Consider the following 16,894-nt stretch of genomic DNA (forward strand, 5'->3'; position numbering starts at 1 on the left):
CCCTCCTCTGGGTGTGCGCACGCCGCAAACCTCCCCCCCCACCCCACCCCCCCAACGCTGCCCAGCCGCGGGCAGGGGGCCGGGGGAGGAAGGCGCGGGGGCGCGCACGGGGGCGCGCCGCGGGGCGAGGCGGTGCGGTTCGCTGAAGGTCAGAGCGCAGGAGCTGGGGGCGGAGGGGCTGCGATGCCCCGGGGGGGGGGGGGGGGAACGGGATGCCGGGGGGAGGCTCCGCTGCTCCTCCCAATTAATGCGCTCGCAGCGCTGTGCCGCCGCGTCTGGCTGTCTGTCTCCCCCCCCCCCCTCCTCCTCCTCCTCCTCCTCCTCCTCCTCCTCGCTGGCCGCCTCCGCCCGCCGCAGTCAGCGCTGGTAAACAACGGCCCCGGCGCCGCTCCGCCGCCGCCGCTTCTCCCCTCTGCGGCCGCGCGGGGACGGGGAGCGCGCTCCCGCCCCTCCCCGGGCGCGCGCCTCGCAGAGCGCGCTCGCGCTCCCGCGCCCCTCGCCCAGGCGGCGGCGGCGGCGCGCGGGGCGGGGCGGGGCGGGTGCGCCCCGAGGCTGGCGCTCGGCGCGGTTCGGCTCCGTTCGGGTCCGCTCGGGTCGGTTCGGATCCGTTCGGCTCCCATCGGCTCCGCCCGGAGGCGGCCATGTGCCGTCGCCTCCGTGGGCCGCGCCCGGGTGCTTCAAGGCCTGGGTGGAAGCGGGGCGGGAAGGCCTCGGTGCGCGGCATCCTCGCCGTTACTGAGGCGTTTCCAGCGTCCCTGAGGGGGCGTTTTTGGCATCACTGGGGTATTTTCACCATCAATAGGGCATCTTCTGTGCGGCCGGATGCTGAGCACCCTTTCTGCGTTTGTTAGGGCATCAGTGTGGCGTAAATTAGCGTTATTTGTGAGGAAGTGCATAAGGCAGAGCTGAAGTGGGAATTGGGTGTCTGTCGTTCATCATCCTGCTGTCATAAAGAGCGTTTATGGCTGTGAAATAGCCGTTCTTCTGTTATTTCAGGGAATAGGGCAAGGCGTGGACGTGCACGTTGTGCTAGGCACTGTACAAGCAGGGAACAAAACACATGCTGTGCCCCCAAAGAGCTTACGGTCACACAACCCTACAGGTGTTGTAGTGGTTTGCTTCTGGAATCTGTCCGATTCTATTAAAAAGTAAGGCAACAACAACAGCCTGGCGTTGGGTTGGAGGCACCGCAGTGCTCTCCAGCCTCCCAGGCCACCAACCCTAAATTCATAATTCACCTGTGCCCGGTGTGCTTTGGGGTGCACAGGAGGAAACCCTTCATCTGTGATGACCACAGCACCACAGTCACGGTGCCAGCCATGCACGCACGCACGCTCAGCTTCGGCACACGCTGTAAATCAGGATCTGCTCCCCTATGCCATCCTCCTCCTCCAAAAGTGGTCCTGCTATTTTCAACAGAAATAGAACCGGGATTTTTCAACACATACAGCTGCAGCATGGGCATGTCTTTGAGATGAAAACCTCAAGCAAACCGCACTGCGCGTGCAATGTGCAAAATTAAAGAGCTATAACTTGGGCAAAATAAAGATAATTTCTATGGTAATGTGCAAAGGTACTTCATGATGAAATCAATTTCCTCATAAACGCTGTGTGCCCCCGCTTTTATCTATAGACCTGCTCAAAGGAGGTTGATAGGAATGGTGCGAAGTTTTTATTTACTGGGAATCCAGAGCTGAGCAACACACGGGTCATAAATGCCACTTGAACAGCTTGAGTCTTTCTTTGGACCAAGAGGTGATTAAAAATGGTTTGTTGGAACTTCATCAAAAGCAAGTAAATCTGCCTGGGTATAAACTTACCTGGCTCAAAAAGGAGATGTTTCAGCAAGTCAGTGGGGTCCCGGTCCTTGGCAGTGTCTCCTCCTTCAGGTCACTAATAATAAAATAAATAAATAAATAAATACAGCACATGCTGTCCAACATATATTGTGTGTCTACATTCATGCAAAGTCTTCTTTTGTTTCGCACGTGAAGTCTAAACTGTAATTTTCAACAGCAGAAGAAATGATTTTCTCCTGACTTGCCCTTCCCTGACGGTAGGAAATGACTTTCCCCCGCGTCCCATCGCTTCCGCGCTCGTTCCTCCTCTCCGTTTGCGCTGGGCTTCGTGCCTCCCCTTTTTCCACCGCTGGTTTATGGTGGTTGAGACAGACAGATGGACAGAGCGGAGCACGCGACTGCACGGACACGCAGACGTTTTACCCTCTGGAGAGCGATGCAGAATGCCACCAGCATACCTGTGTGCTGTTTAAAACGCCGCTTAAGTGGAAACTTCAGGAAGTGTGGCAGTGGGGATGAAACAGCGCGGTTAAAACAGCCGCTGACCCCGGTCTCTCAAAACATATATCTGCCCAAGGCAAATATCCTAATACTCAGCCATATTTTAATTTTAACAGCAGCCTCACCGCTGCTTTCTGGGGCCATCACTGGGGAGAAAGAGGCCTCACTATTTTCCCTGCCTCGGTACTCGTACTCCTCATAGGCCTGGCTAGACTTTATTTTGGCTTCTGCACCACTTTCGGGGCAGGCTGACCTCTTTACCAGACGCTAACTTGTCGTAACCTGTAAGCGTCCAACATCCTGTTTTATGGGTGCAAGGGAGCCGTTGACGTTTCTCCTCCCACCTTCTCCATCGGCATTGTCTCCGCAGGACAGATTTTGGCAGCCACCAAGCACTGCCCCTGTGCCTGTGTCTGCACATACACCACCTCCTTTTCTCCAGGGGCTCACTGTTTTGCCGACTGACCGTTTTCAAGCTCCATTTCAGGCTGAGCGGTGCTCTTGTGGGCAGGTGCGTTGCGCGCAGCCCTCATTTTTTCCTTATTTTCCATTTTGAAGTTGCATCAAGCAACAATGACCTCCGCGGGCTGTTGTCTGTAGGAAAATGCTCAGCCTCTGAGCACAAGGATGGGGTACAGCGCACACAGGGACAGTTGCTGTGGTCCCCAGTGGGGTCTGTAGAGCCTCTCCACCCGCTGGTCACCTTTTCTTTCCCATCTGCAGCAGGGGGCAGGATTTGGGAAGATGCCACCATCCCGCAGCAGCAGCAAGAGGGCTTTGTGGTCCCTACAGCTGCAGGAGGCAATGTCTTCAATACACAGGGGAAAAAAAAATGGGTATCTGTGAAATGTCCAAGACTTAAATACCAGGGCACTGATCTGAGAGACCCACACAAAGCACGCCTCTCTGGGTGATTTCTAATTCTCCTGGCCCTGATACGGCTGTAAACAGTGGCTTAAAATTGGTCCCTCCTGGAACAAATGAAAAGCAGAAGGGAAGGAAGGGCACTGTTATCACTTCTTTCCCATACACCTCCCTCCCTCAGACAAAGAAGTATGCAGTTACATGGACAATTTAGGGGCAGCAGCCAAGCAGGAATAACTCTAAAATTCATGTTTTAATAACAACAACAGCAATAAGCACACAACAGCATTTATAACCCTAGTTACAGGCCTGGGATATCATATCCATAGCAACTGCAGCAAGTGCTGGATGCCGTATATTTAGAGTTCCCGAGCACCTGCCTAAAATAGCCGCCGATAAATTATGCTGATGTTTGTGCCTTTCAGAAAGCGTTCAAAAGACGGCCGCAAAACCGCGCCAAGCCTTCGCAATGGGAATCTCACTTTCGTACCAAACGTCCACAGACTCACGTTCGCCTCCCCTTTTGCATCTCCGAACGTGACGAACGAGCCCAAGGAGCCACCTCAGCAGCGAGCGCGGCAGCGAGCGGTAGGTGCCGCCTGCTCCGAGCGTTAATGCATTGACTTCGTAAACTGCTGGGAGTAATTAGGGCGCTCTGCTGCTCCCGTCGCGGGTGGTGGCAACATGGACATTAATGGCGTGTGCATGACGAGCTTACAGAGAGGTAACGAGAGGCTGAAGGGTGTTGGAGCCGCTCTGAGTTGGAGGTTGCTGCAGAGCCAACGGATCGATTGCCTGCCCGTAACCGCAGCTCATGAGCATCTACCAACCATCTGTTGACATGCTTATTGTATTTCATAACACAAACTCTCAAAGTGCTTATCACAGCCATTAATGTTGCGTTAACTCTTTCTGAGAGACGTATTTTAGTATTTTCTTACAGGCAAGAATACCACTAACCTCCCACCTGGGAGCAGGATCAGAGCTCCACCCAATGCAATGGGCAGAAAGGATCGCCCCTGTCCCGTCCCATGCTTGCTGCGCTGAGCACGGTGGGTTTCCACATGGGAGCCCAACAGAGCATCCTCCTGAGGTTGTTTTTAACCTCAGGTATACAATCATTTATTTAAAATTGACTTCAAAATAAACTTCTTGTTTCTCTGTGTCTTTACAGTTGATGGAAGTGGATATAGGAAAATTAAGATTATTTGTTCTAATTTAACACAACACGTAATAGAACCCAAAATAAAGTCAATAGTGGCTTAAATTGTGGACTGACATTATTCATTGATACCAAAATCTTTGATAGAGTCCAGTGCAGAATAAAAAGACCTAAACATTACATGCACATTATGCATATAACAATGTATATTTTTATTCAGGTTTCAAGTATTTTAATGACATGCAGGCATCAAAACTCCTTCAAGCCTAATGATATCCAAACTATCCTGCACTTCCAAGAAGAAAGAAAAATAGTTTTGTTCTGTTGCATCTTTTATTCAAGAAGATTAGAGAAAAACACAGCCTTAGAAGTAATAAATTGGGTCTCCAGCATAAAGAGCAAAAAATGTACCCAGAAGTTGCTGAAGAAAAAGAAAAACCTGATGCCCTTTTGGCTGGAATAGGAATTTTGCCCTTCTATAAAAGACAGGATGTGCCTGCTTTGTTTATTTTTGTTTGTTTGTTTCTAAAGAGATTAAATTATCATTAGCTTTTGGGGTTAAATAACGCACAACTATGAAGGGCTGCAGATACATTTAATAATATTAAAATGCTTTAAAGCCATTGGAACATATTTCCAGGTGGTTTGGGAATGTGTAAATATTAGCACATTCTGAAGGCTGGTTTTAAAAGACCCTTTAAACTCACTAGGTCTTGACATCAGTTTTCCCCTAATTCACCCTGTGTTAGTTACCCTGCGACCACCACATATTTTAAAATGGGTGCCTCATACAGGTTCAACGGCAGCAGCAGGAATATTGGTCTGAAGGCAGAGGACAAGGAAAGAAGGTTGTTAATCACAAGCAGCTTGGGAAAGCAATTTCTAACCAGTCTTTTCCAGGCCATGCCAAATACAAGAAACTCCACTATTCCTTTAGGAGCCGGCTTTCCACCGGCGCCTGGCTGCTCTCCTCCTTTGTCCTGTTCCTCCATCCTTATTCTTTGCACCACATATCAGCAGTCAGAGTGGGCGCGATGCCCACGTTGCGAAGTGAGGACGTCCTACTTAATACTGTGTTTAGAAAACTACTGTACTTCAACGAGTCAGTGATACAGAAGGCCTTGGCTTGTGTATTGACAAAGTGGACTTGAACCAGAAATACCAACTTCAAATGTTTTCTGACTTTGGGTCAAATCAGAATACTGGTTAGGGACCTAATGCTGTTTTTTGTTTAGAATTTAGAAAGAATTGAAACTTTTTTTTTTTTTTTTTTTTTTTTTAATGAGAGCTCCAAGATTATTTCTTTTATTGCAGTCTTAGTTTTCTCGTTTTGTACTTCCACTACCTACAAAACAACTCACTAATAATACATGTGTTCTGTGACCAGAATGGCTCCGTAACAGAGAAATTACTCAAAGAAAGGACTTTGAATCTCAGTTGTTTAAATCCCGGTTGCCAGCAGATTATAACCCCAACAGAGACAAACTGTCTCCTTCACATAATGCTTTTGTTAACTCCTCTGTATTCAGCGCCACGTGGATACATTCAAGCTACTGTTTTTTTTCTGGATGGACTCCTCCAGCCCTGTCTGTGCTTCTATTCCACCCCTGGAGACTGCCACCACCAAAATTCAGTCCAAACGGGGAAAATGTAGCATAGCAGCTGTTGGGACCAGCCATCAAATAGCAGGTATGCAAACAGGATACCTTCCCTAGTGACTACAGAGCATTTATTGCTACCAGTTAACAAGTATCCTGGGCAATTAAAATATTCCCTCAAACATTTTGGACAAACCAAACAAAGCATTTTCCCTAATATCTCCCCCCATTTTCTTCTCTCAGAGCGTTTCTAACCCAAAACCAGTATTTGTGCCAATGAACTGGGGGAACACTGAGAATTTGTCCTTCAGCATCGTGTGAGCTTCTGGATTTGTTCTGTGAGAGAGAGTTGTCATTTGCCTGGAAGTTCCCATAGTGAATTTATTGGTCTTCTGACGTTCCTGGCGCCAGGTCTGCATTCCCATAAAACAAGCCAGAAGAAACTTTGGAAACGGAACCTTTATAGTATCCACATATTGGGCCATATTCAACTCCAAAGTCAGCAGGTGCAACTCCCATTGATTTCAGTGGGAATTCTGTCTGCTTACGCTGGAGCTGAACTTGGTCCATAGTATCTGGGCATCTTTCCCAAAAACTCTCTTCACTGAATGCAGGGAATGAACCAAAGCTTAATACACTTCTCTGCTGTCCCTCAGAAAGGAATCAGTCTGTCTTTTCAAGAGATTGCAGGGGAAAAAAAATACCTGCTGGTCTTGCACAGCTGCCTTTGCAGTGTGAGCATCTGAAATGTTCTCATGGACTTGCATTTGCCCTTGTTTCAAGATTGTCTGTCTGAGATCACTTTTTTTTTTTTTTTTTTTTTTTTCATGGCATGGTTATTTGTTATGCAATGATTTTTAAACATCACTGAAAAAAAATTCTAATGCAAATAATGTGAGAAAGAATCTTCCTGAAAAGGAAACTGATTTTGTCTGAAGAAATGCTCTTTCTGCTAAGTCATCTTGCACAGGAAAACACACAGTTGTGTTAGATAATATTCTACTGAAATCCCTCAGAGGGAAGGGGAAACCCTTTAGGTACATTTTTACGACCCTCACTCTTTAGGGTGTGTCACTGAAGCTGAGCATATGTCAAGTGCCTTCTTAAATCAGACACTTTTGAACAAGGCCTTACATAACTGTATCTTCATACCAGAGGATTTGCATTTTGTAGTATTTGCTACAGAAAGTGCAGCTGAATTTAAATAGTATTATAATCTCCAGGCAAAGTCGTGTGTGCGTTAAGGCATGGGATCCCAATTTGTCACTGAAATCTGGTGAGACCAGATTGTTCAGAGGAATGTCCGTCATCATAGGCCAGGGTCTTATCAGGGAAGGCTGCTCTCACAAGACTTTGGCATAGATTAGTTCACGTAAATTTGAGAAAACTGCTGAGTGAGACATGAGGATGCCTGGAGACTTCCTCCATGTTCTAGGCCCAAACCAAGATGGGGCCTCGCTGTCACCTGCTCAAGTCGAGCTATCAAAATGCCCCTCTGACCATTCAGTCACACCATACTCACCATCAAATCTGCCTTTGCAAATCCTCTTCTAGGCTTCTGGTTGGTGGAAGTCCACCCATGTCTGGTTTTGGAGTGCTGTTTTCACTTTCCAACACACAAAATTGCAGGCCTTTCCCTGAGGAGGCAGCACAGGCCTTGCTGGTGGGAAGGGGAGCAGCCTGGCTGGAGCACAGGGACATTCAAGCCATCTCCTCCCTTCTCGTCCTTCTAGGTGGTGGCCTTCCCTTTACTCCACTCACAGCAGCAGCTTTTACTCACAAATCAAACATCATCATGCCATAATTGTGGGATCGCTTACACAGCTCTTAATCTTTTGTAGGTGGACTCCTCAGAGCAGGTTTCTGGCGTAATAGTGGCTTTGCAGTCTCAAGGATCAAGAAGTACACAGAAGTGCCTCGGTGCTTCGTCCCTGTCCAGTGTGCTGAGAGGAACAACTGCACGGGATGGATTGGTTTGAGCAGGGACAAAGATTTCTGAAATGTGCCTTCCTATGAGGAGCCGGCCAGCAGGGCTGTGTCATTCAGCAGCGCCACTCTCCGCATTGTGCACCTTCCAAATACCACCTGACTGATAAAAAAACACCAAACTCACAACTTCTCACACAAAGACAAGAAGAACCATGAACACAATGCCCAGAAAAAAAGTCTTATGTGTTCTGAGTCAAAAGAAGGAACAGTCACTGCTAGGAGGTGTGGTCCACAAAGGAGCCTTTTTCTCTTCAGCCATTTTACACTGATTGCCCAACACACCGTTCTGCATCAGTTCAAGCCAAAGATCTTCCTCACTGGAAATACCTGTGCAGAGCCTGGCATGAGGAGAGAATCATCTTATAAATGTGAGAGCCATCTTCTGATCTGACCAGGTCTGAAGTACCTCAAGAAGAGGCTTGGAAAAACATCAGCTGTCAGGAGAGCATCTTTGCTCTCGAAGAACCTGCACAGTCACCTTTTTTTCCTGGATTCCATGCCTGCTGGAATTTTCCTGGATTCCATGCTCCACTGCCTGCTGCGTCCCCACAGAGTACAGAACGAGCCTCTCTGGCTGCAGCCATCATACAGTCATTTTATCACATGTACTGTAATATTGTCCCTTGTAAAACCTAACGCTCTCAGGTAGGCATAGTAAACTGAAGACAATCAAGATCTTAAAGGGTAATATGCTTTTATGTGTTTAGCAGCTTATGGCACTATATAACTTCAGAGCCCAAATGCAGCAGTGGCCTCTCCAAATCATGCTATTAATATCATATAATGAGCAGTGCTGCTACTCTTGGATTCTGGCACACCAGAGGGTAATTTCTAGCACTTCTAGTCCCCAGTAAAAATGTTATCCTCTCCACTGTGTGTGTGCTTGGCTTATGCTGGGCAGCACAGCTCAGGACTGCAGCAGTGTCTCTGTGATTGAGGGGGAGTTTTCAGCACTGCTGCTGGTGTAACCAGAGATGGGAACTTGGCTTTTTGCTGCCCAGGAATTAGCACAATTGCAGTAGAAAATTTCAACTGCAGAATAAAGGTTCTTTGTACTCAGAACCTCCCTAGGATTTTTCCTCTGAGAACCAGACCTCCTCCCCTCTTTTGCCCCAAGTCAGGCCACGAAGCCTCTCCAGCATTAGTGTGACCTGGCACATCCCCACATATCAAGCAAGGCTCAGGGCTTTGTACCTGACCCTCTCAAAATAATCAGTGGTTCTGACAACTTCTTTTTTCTCTGCCCCAAGGAGAGAGCTCCTGGAAGTCAGCTTGTACAGGCTCACACAGGGGATAAAACAGAAATGGTGGGAGCTATGCTGCAGTGTAGCCAACAGCCCTTTCGCCACTGAACATAGACAAGGGGGATGCTCCTCTCTGCTCTGTCATTCAGCACTTCTACAGCCTCTGGAGTTTTGGAAGTGAGGGTCCAGAGAGTAGAACAAGTCTCCATCTTCCCATCTGCTTCATAAGTATAGCTTGAAATGAAGGTTAAAAGCTGCCTTGCCTTTGGGCTTAGCTTTCCTCCACCTCACTGCAGGAGTCGCAGGAGCATCACACCAAGTGCAGCCTGCTGCTCTACACAAGCCTTCGCAGCTCATGACAGTTTTGTGCATTTTTGTGCAAATCTCTTCTGAGACACCACATGCAGGTGCTTGTTAAAGGACTCACTGAAATCACACCCCCCAAAAAACAAACAAACAAACAAACAAGCAAACTCACTAACAGAGGGCAGGACCAAATTCAGCTTGAATTACACAAACACTTTTATAGGGCACAACTGTATATATGAAGATTGGGTCTTATATGACTTTTTTCTTTTTTTTTTCTTTTTGGAAGGATGACTGAGCAAGAAGCAGCCTCGTGACTGCAATTCATTCCTTATTTGCTGTCAGCAAGAGGTGTGTGAATGGCAGAAGAAAACAACAGTAGCAGTGTTTGTACAATGCATTGCCACTTCAGAAAAATTGGTTTCCTGGTAATAAACTGTCACATATGCAAGACTAACACGAATTAAGTCTGTGATACACCAAATGTCATCACATTTTAAAATTGAGAACATCTTGCTCAAAAAAAATCTCTTTCATTTTGGATTTCCAATGCCCTAAAACAAGTCTCCTGCAGCAAACATGTTCCAGCACCTGGGCGACAGGCACAGGACAGAACGGAATAGAAAAGAACAGCTTTTTTCCTCAACAGTGGTATTTTGCTCTTTCCCACAGTAATTAGGATTCAGATAATGTTAATGTTCCCATTCTTATGTAAAAATTAATAGTAGACTGCTGGTATTTCAGCTAGACATTAATTGTATAATATTCATACGACAAATGCTATTAGTTTTAGAAATCTTCCAGATAAACTTATATAAATTTGTCACCACAAACCCATGAAAAAACTTTCATGCATATTGATTAGGGTTTTTCTATAGTAGTGCCAGAATCCTGAACAGTCCAATGATAGTTTGCCTGCTTCTGAATTAAAAGGAGAATATCCAGCTGTATCACTCCATTCTTTCACTGTTGTTTTTTTTTTTTTTTTTTTCTCCTTTTAATGTAAAGCCTGGTGTTTCTCATGAGTATGTAACATTGAAGAAATTACCTTCATACCAGGACTCACTTTTATAGAACGTGTTGTACAACAGGTTAACATTTTACAGCTATTAGATGAATATTATTCTGATTTCAGTCAGAAGAAAAAGAGAAGAAAATACAAACTGGTCTCCTATCAAGATTTGGCAAGGGGCTGGTACATGTTTCCCAAAGATAGGGATCTGTAGTGGGGTATCTGAGAACTTCACAGGCACAGGGAACTCAGAGAGCCCAGTTCACCCCTGGTGGAAGCTCCTTGGCAGCAGCTGAAGCGTAGCAGCAGATTCCCAAGGGCCAGGTCCCAAGTTGGGTGTTGGGGCCCCAAGTGAGAAGAACAAACCGATGGCAGACACAAGTTGTGGGACATTGCCACTCTGCATCATGTGCTGCCTGTCCCAGCCCCTCCATGTCAGCCAGCACCTCCTCCGGGCCCCTGCAGCCCCTCACCTTCACAGTGAGCCAAAAATTTTTCACCCTAAAGCTCACCTGTGGATCCCTTGGCATCCACACCCCCACCTTATCTCCATAAACACTCTCCTGTGGTGCAAACAAGAGGAGATGGCCAGCTGGCATAAATATCACTGTCCACCAAAGCTACCTGTCCGATGATCTCGCTGGGTATCCCACTGTACAACCATGAGCCCACCTTTCATTGTTATGCTATTTGCTTTAGTGTTACAGGCCAGATGTTGGGATCATTATCCTGTTGTTCCTTGAGTATTGCACCAAATATTTTTTGTTTGCAGTCCTCTATGATCTCCTCAGCTCTTCCTTGACTTATCCAAATAATTGTTTGAAGGCTTAACTTACTTTTGAGACAGGAATGTGGTTTCAGCCAGCCCTCTTCTCTTTTAAAAGGAAGAAACAACCTGACTACGAAGCACAAACTGGTTCCGTAGAAAGCATAATTAACCAAGCTTTTCCTCAAAAAAAAAAAAAAATATATATATATATAAAAATAAAAAGGTGGATGTACTTGTTTCAGGAACTGAAAGGTTGGATATTAGGGCAAATAAGCACTTAGCAGGGTACAAAATCCCAGAAACACAGACCTGGATCCTTTATTCACAACTGTTAGAAAATTACTTTCACAAATGCTCTGCAGTGCTTTCTGTAACCTGAGTTTTCCCATTTCCCTTCATTGTATTCCTTTGTGTAATCCAGATTTGTAAATCATTCCAGGAAACTTTTTATTAACTTTCAAGAGCATTCCAAGACAATATCCTGTAGTTTCCCCTGGCCTGACTCAGACCCAGCCGTATCAGCTGAGAAATACCAATAACCTTTTTCACGTCGTTTGTTTTCTGGTAACGACAGAAAACCAAAGAAGCTTCTGGTCAAAGTTCTGCTCCCTGCTTTGATGGGGAAGATTTTTTCCATGCTTGTAACTCAACAGAATTCATACTGAATAATTTCATTGCACCTGTGAAAGCTCGCCTTCCAGCCTAAGAAGCACCAAATATTTTCCTTCCATTGATTACAGCTGAGTAGTCTCACACAGCTGCATTTCAGTGGAAGTGGGGCGAGGCCTTTATATGAATGCTGTTTTGCCAAGAATGGGTGGTGTGAGGCAGATAAAAAGGGCACAATTACAGCCAGCCTCAGCAGGTCCTCCTCCATTGTGCTCCAAACCTCCTGTAGCAGGATGCTCGTGGCTCTGTCACCACGTTCAGGGGCACGGGGAGCCCTGTGATCCACCAGCCATGGGCTTCAGGAGCAGTAGTGGTTGTGCAAGAAGGAGGAACCCCCCCTCCTTGTAGGGGGCTCACGTTCTCTTTGTGCCAGCCCCTACTGGAGAAAAGTCATTAATGCATCCAAAACTTTTTCCCAACAGAAGTGCTGCTTCCCAAAGAAGACAGGAACTCATTCTCTTTTGTTTTCATCGCTTTTCACAGTGTACTTCTGTTGAGCTGACTGACATTTAAATAAGCCACAGGAGAATTATACCTAAGACACTTCTACTAAATATTGCCGTTGTAGTAGGAGGGTGCAAACGCAAGGGAGGCATTTGGAAGAGACTTGTAAACAGTTGCCTTGGTACTACCTAATTAGAGTGTTACATTGTCTGGTGGGATCCACTCCCAGGAATGTGCACAGCCTGGATTAACTTCTCCAGAGCCAGTGTGGTAGACTGTGCAGTTGGGATCAGGAAATCAGTTGTGAAAGGAGCCAGGTCGCTGCTGAGCCTCTTCCTGGAGGTTTCTTCCTGATGAGCAAAAAAGTTGTTCAGCCTGATGCTACGGCAGCTGTGCCAGTGTGAGTGAGGGGTCAGGTTCTTCAATTATTATTAAAAAAAAAAAAAAAAAAGAAAGAAAAAAAAAAAAAGAAAAGAACAAAAAACAAAAAACAAAAACCATTTATCCTCTCTCTGTGGAGTTGCTCATGTGGAAAACAGAGTGGTCAAAGGAAGCATCTCCAGAGGAGGAGTTGCAAGACCTGAGTTGAATCTTGCTCGTGACGGCAGCCTTGGCCAAGACACTTTTTCTGTCCTCGTTCACACTCCTCACACTTTATTTTCCTGGTCCTGGGGCTCTAGAGGTGCATCTGCCTGTCTGGGAGCCAGCGCATGCAGAGAGGAAAGGAAGCTTTCTCATTCCTCAGCAGACAATTGAGAGCGCTAGATGATTTTTCCTGTGCAGTCAGTGGTAAAGGATCAGACCCTACTTAGGATATATGAGAGATCTCATTAACACAGTCTAGCCATTTATTGCACATACTAATTACTTACTTAATGGTATTGCTATTTGATTATTTAATGGCTGTAGCATCCCTTTTGATAATTCTGCTGTGCATGCTTAAGTGTTACAATTTCTAATTAATTAAATGGCTTTGAATTTCATATTACTTTTTAAATAAAAAGAACAGGGGTTAAAGAGAGCTATTTGAATATATTCTGACGTCCTTGAGATTTTCTATTTTTTTGAGTCTGTTTGCTCAGTTACGGAGGAGAAGCATTTCCAGGCTTTGAATTCTGAATGTACAGGAAGAAAAGTGCTGGGAATCCAACTCAGCCAACAAAACCGAGAGTGGTGTTTCTATGGGGTTGCAGATAACCATCTTTGTTAAAAATTCTAGATGATGCAATCAGGGCAATGTGGAGACTTTCCCTACCGTGAGTTTTTTTTTCTCTACAAGGAGAGCTGAATTTTTGCTGCATGCATTTTAAGCAATTTCATAATTTAAAAACTGCAAAAATCAAAATGCAGACTAAATGTCACACAAACTTGACACCACAGACCTGACAGAGCTCATCTAACATAATGTCCATTGACAACTTAATCGATTCCAAAAGAAATTCTCCTTTCGTTATTGCGTAGCTGGCTAAATTTGGTTTCTGTGACTTGACGTGGCTGAGTCCACCTGTCAATTCTTGTGGCTTCAACCATCATATTTTAAAAGGTTTTTTTTCTTGCTGTCTTTGCATCATTGTGAAAAAAACACCACATGAAGAACAAAAGGAAACTACTGAAGTGACCGCAGAGTGGAAACAGTGAAACTGAACACCCTGTCCGCAAAGTGATATTGAATGAACCCACTGAACAGCCTGGAGAGAGAGAGAGGTGTTCTCATCTCTTTCAGTTTTGATAATATCAGTCATTATTTTTGTAACTGCAGCAAAAAACAGCCCAAAAGGCGATTTTAAGGTGCTTCCTAGAAGCGTTACAAGAACTCGAGTGGGATCACTGAGGATCCACCACATCGGAGCGGGTCAGCCTGGTGCACGTCTCCCTCGTCCCCAGGAGCTGGCGATGGCAAAATTCATGGTGTTTGCTTGCTGGGTTTGAAGTGCTTCCTTTCGCTGGGTGCCGAGTGAGTCAGTAGGCAGGAGCTGCAGAGCGTGCGGGCCATATGCAGGGAGCTGCAGAGATCTGACTCAGAGATGTGGATCTGCGTCTGTGCGCGCAGCCGGGTGCTCGGCGACACCTCGCTCGTTCCGCCGGGTTTGCGGTTGTGGGGGCGGCGAAATGAAAAAGCCTTTTGTCATTTCAGGGACGTTTCCTTCGGAAGAAATCAATTTCTTCCTCCGGGTCGAGAGCGGCGAGCGCAGGTGGGCTGGGAAGTGCTGCTCCCTTGCAAGCAGCGAAGCCCCACGGGTCCTGGGCACCCCCGGCTTCAGCTGCTGGGGGCAGCGGGAGGAGGAACTGGAGGGTGGGTGCTGGTACTGAGGGCATGATCGTAGGGATCACTCGGGAAGGGCGGCTTCTCCATGGCCTTTTATGCTGGCAATACCAGGGTAAAAGTGCAGGTGAGCATCCCCTTGGCAAGTTGTTCTTGGCGTGAGCAATGTTTTGCTCCGTGCCTTCCACGTACAATATTGCCCTTGCGACCAGGTGGACGGGCATCAGCTGGTCATTATGATTAGTGGGCCTTTTACATTTAAGCAATTAAAACTGGACCTACAGATCTAAGAAATTCTAGAAGAAAATGGCCTTTCTAGCACATCTTGTCTTGTTTCTGGGAGCTGGCAGGGCTGCTTGAGGTCCCCTTGCGCTGCCTGAGGTCAGGTCCTCGCAGTTGCAGCCGCTCCAGCAGCCTGTGCAAGAGCTGCTCGAGGCTGGAGCATTGCATCACGCCCGTAAACTGCAGATGGCTTTTGCATAACTCTCCAGCTTTAATTCTGCTGTTACGGCATGCTCTGGGTGTCTGCAACGGCTCCTGCGAGAAGTGTGTGCTCAGAAGCTTTCCAGAGCCTGGAGCAGACCAAAGATCTTAATCTCAGCGGTGCTGTTCCCGTCAGACCAGAAGGGGTTGTGCTCTGGGGCCGTGCAGAAACCCGCCCAGGGCCCACTGTCGGTGGCTTTTTTGCTTCTCCCTGACCCTCACAAGCTGGGCTGACCCTTAAAGAGTGAACGTGGGGAAATCTGGATTTCATTTTGCTGCTCTGGTGAAAAGCGACCAGAGGCTGGGGTGCTCCCTGGCAGCCAGGGTGTAGCACGGCTCTGGGAGAGGGAGGGATTCTGTGCAATGGCACAAAGAAAGAGGATCAAGGGGAAGAGCAGGAGCTGCAGGTCTGGGCACAGTCGTGCCTTCGCTAGGAATTTTGCAAGTCCCTGTCTGCGTGGTGTTGTTGTTGATTTTGCCATCTTTGATCAGGGTAAACAGGACTCATGTTCACAATGAAAACAAACAAGCCAGGCTGGAAAATATCATGAGTCAAGAAGGCTCCCTCAGTGCCTCCACCTTCCTTAACCCCGAGTCAGCAAACACTTCACTGCGTTGCAAATCGAGGGGTGAGCCTGAGACTTGCAGCCCAGGCAGCCTTCTCGTGGGCTCCAGCCTACCTCATCATGGGTTCCAGCCTCCTCACACTGGTTGCTCAGAAGACCATCAATGAAGTGTTTAAACACGTCCATTGAAGTGGACGACCAGCGAGGTGTTACGAACCATTGTACAGCCACGACTCACAAGCACTTCCCTTTGCCTCTGAGACCAGTGCCGAGCCTGGAAAGGAGCCTCCCAAATTCATCTTTCTGGATCAGCAGTAAGAGGTTTTCTGCTTGCTGCAGAGCAGCAGCTGCCTCCCTTCATTCCTTCGCACCTCTTCCATGCAGATATCATCAGCTGGAGGCTGCTCGCTGCTACGGCGCAGATTTTTCTTTCATCTGGGGCCCCTTCTCAGGATGATGCAAAGTTTGGTCGTTTCTTGCAGTTTTCTGCACTAGGCTGATGGAAAAAGAGCAGGAATTTCAGAATCATTCTCTCTTTTCATATTTCGCTTCAGCTGAATCACTTCCCACGTTATTTTTATGACGAAGCACTCACACTTTTTGACATCAAGACAAATGCTGGCAACTTCCCAGGAGGCTGGGAAGCGCAGCGCATGCTGAGAGCGGCTCTGTCTGTCTTTCGGTGTGAATGGAATTTATTTGGGGTGGAAAGAGATTTTCTTGAGCACCGACGCTGCATCCTCTGCTCTAACTCTGCCTCGCAATCCCTCACTCACTGCTGCAGCTCGGGATGCTCCGAAATGTAAAGGGATGACACGAGGGCGTCCCGTGGGATGTGGGGGAGAGAGGAGGCTGAAGCTGTCAGCAGAACCACCTCAAAAAGGGCTGTTGGACATTTTTGTTGTACATTTTTATGGAATTTTATGGAAGCTCCACGTAGAAATGTGCCCCTTTAGTTGCAGACTTAGGAGAACGACAGGGAGCCTGTCCCAGGATCCCAGGGTGCCCCCACGCCACAGGCATCTGCGGTTGCTTCGCTCACAGGGAGATGCTGGCATCAAAGGGGCCTGATTGCCAACTTTTTATTATTATTATTTTCAAGTAATCGTGAGCACTGGGTATTTGGTAGCCCACAAGGAGAACGCGGCCCCTGCATATCTTTTAAATTACATGGTTTGGTAAATAAATGAGTGCAAGGCTCTGAACCATTTCTCATTTCTGGGTG

The 16,894-nt window shown here is 47.1% G+C and overlaps 2 long non-coding RNA genes across 2 annotated transcripts; both read left to right on the forward strand.

Moving 5' to 3' along the window:
• The first annotated feature begins 2,945 nt into the window (after positions 1-2,945).
• LOC118172346 lies at positions 2,946-4,431 on the forward strand. Its single transcript, XR_004753653.1, has 2 exons — positions 2,946-3,752; positions 4,108-4,431. It is a non-coding gene; the product is annotated as an uncharacterized LOC118172346 (long non-coding RNA).
• A 7,645-nt stretch (positions 4,432-12,076) lies between these two features.
• Positions 12,077-12,530, forward strand: LOC118172340. The gene is made up of 2 exons (XR_004753651.1): positions 12,077-12,220; positions 12,262-12,530. It is a non-coding gene; the product is annotated as an uncharacterized LOC118172340 (long non-coding RNA).
• Positions 12,531-16,894: the final 4,364 nt, after the last annotated feature.

Source organism: Oxyura jamaicensis, chromosome 10 (genome assembly GCF_011077185.1).
Source record: "Oxyura jamaicensis isolate SHBP4307 breed ruddy duck chromosome 10, BPBGC_Ojam_1.0, whole genome shotgun sequence".
NCBI lineage: Eukaryota > Metazoa > Chordata > Aves > Anseriformes > Anatidae > Oxyura > Oxyura jamaicensis.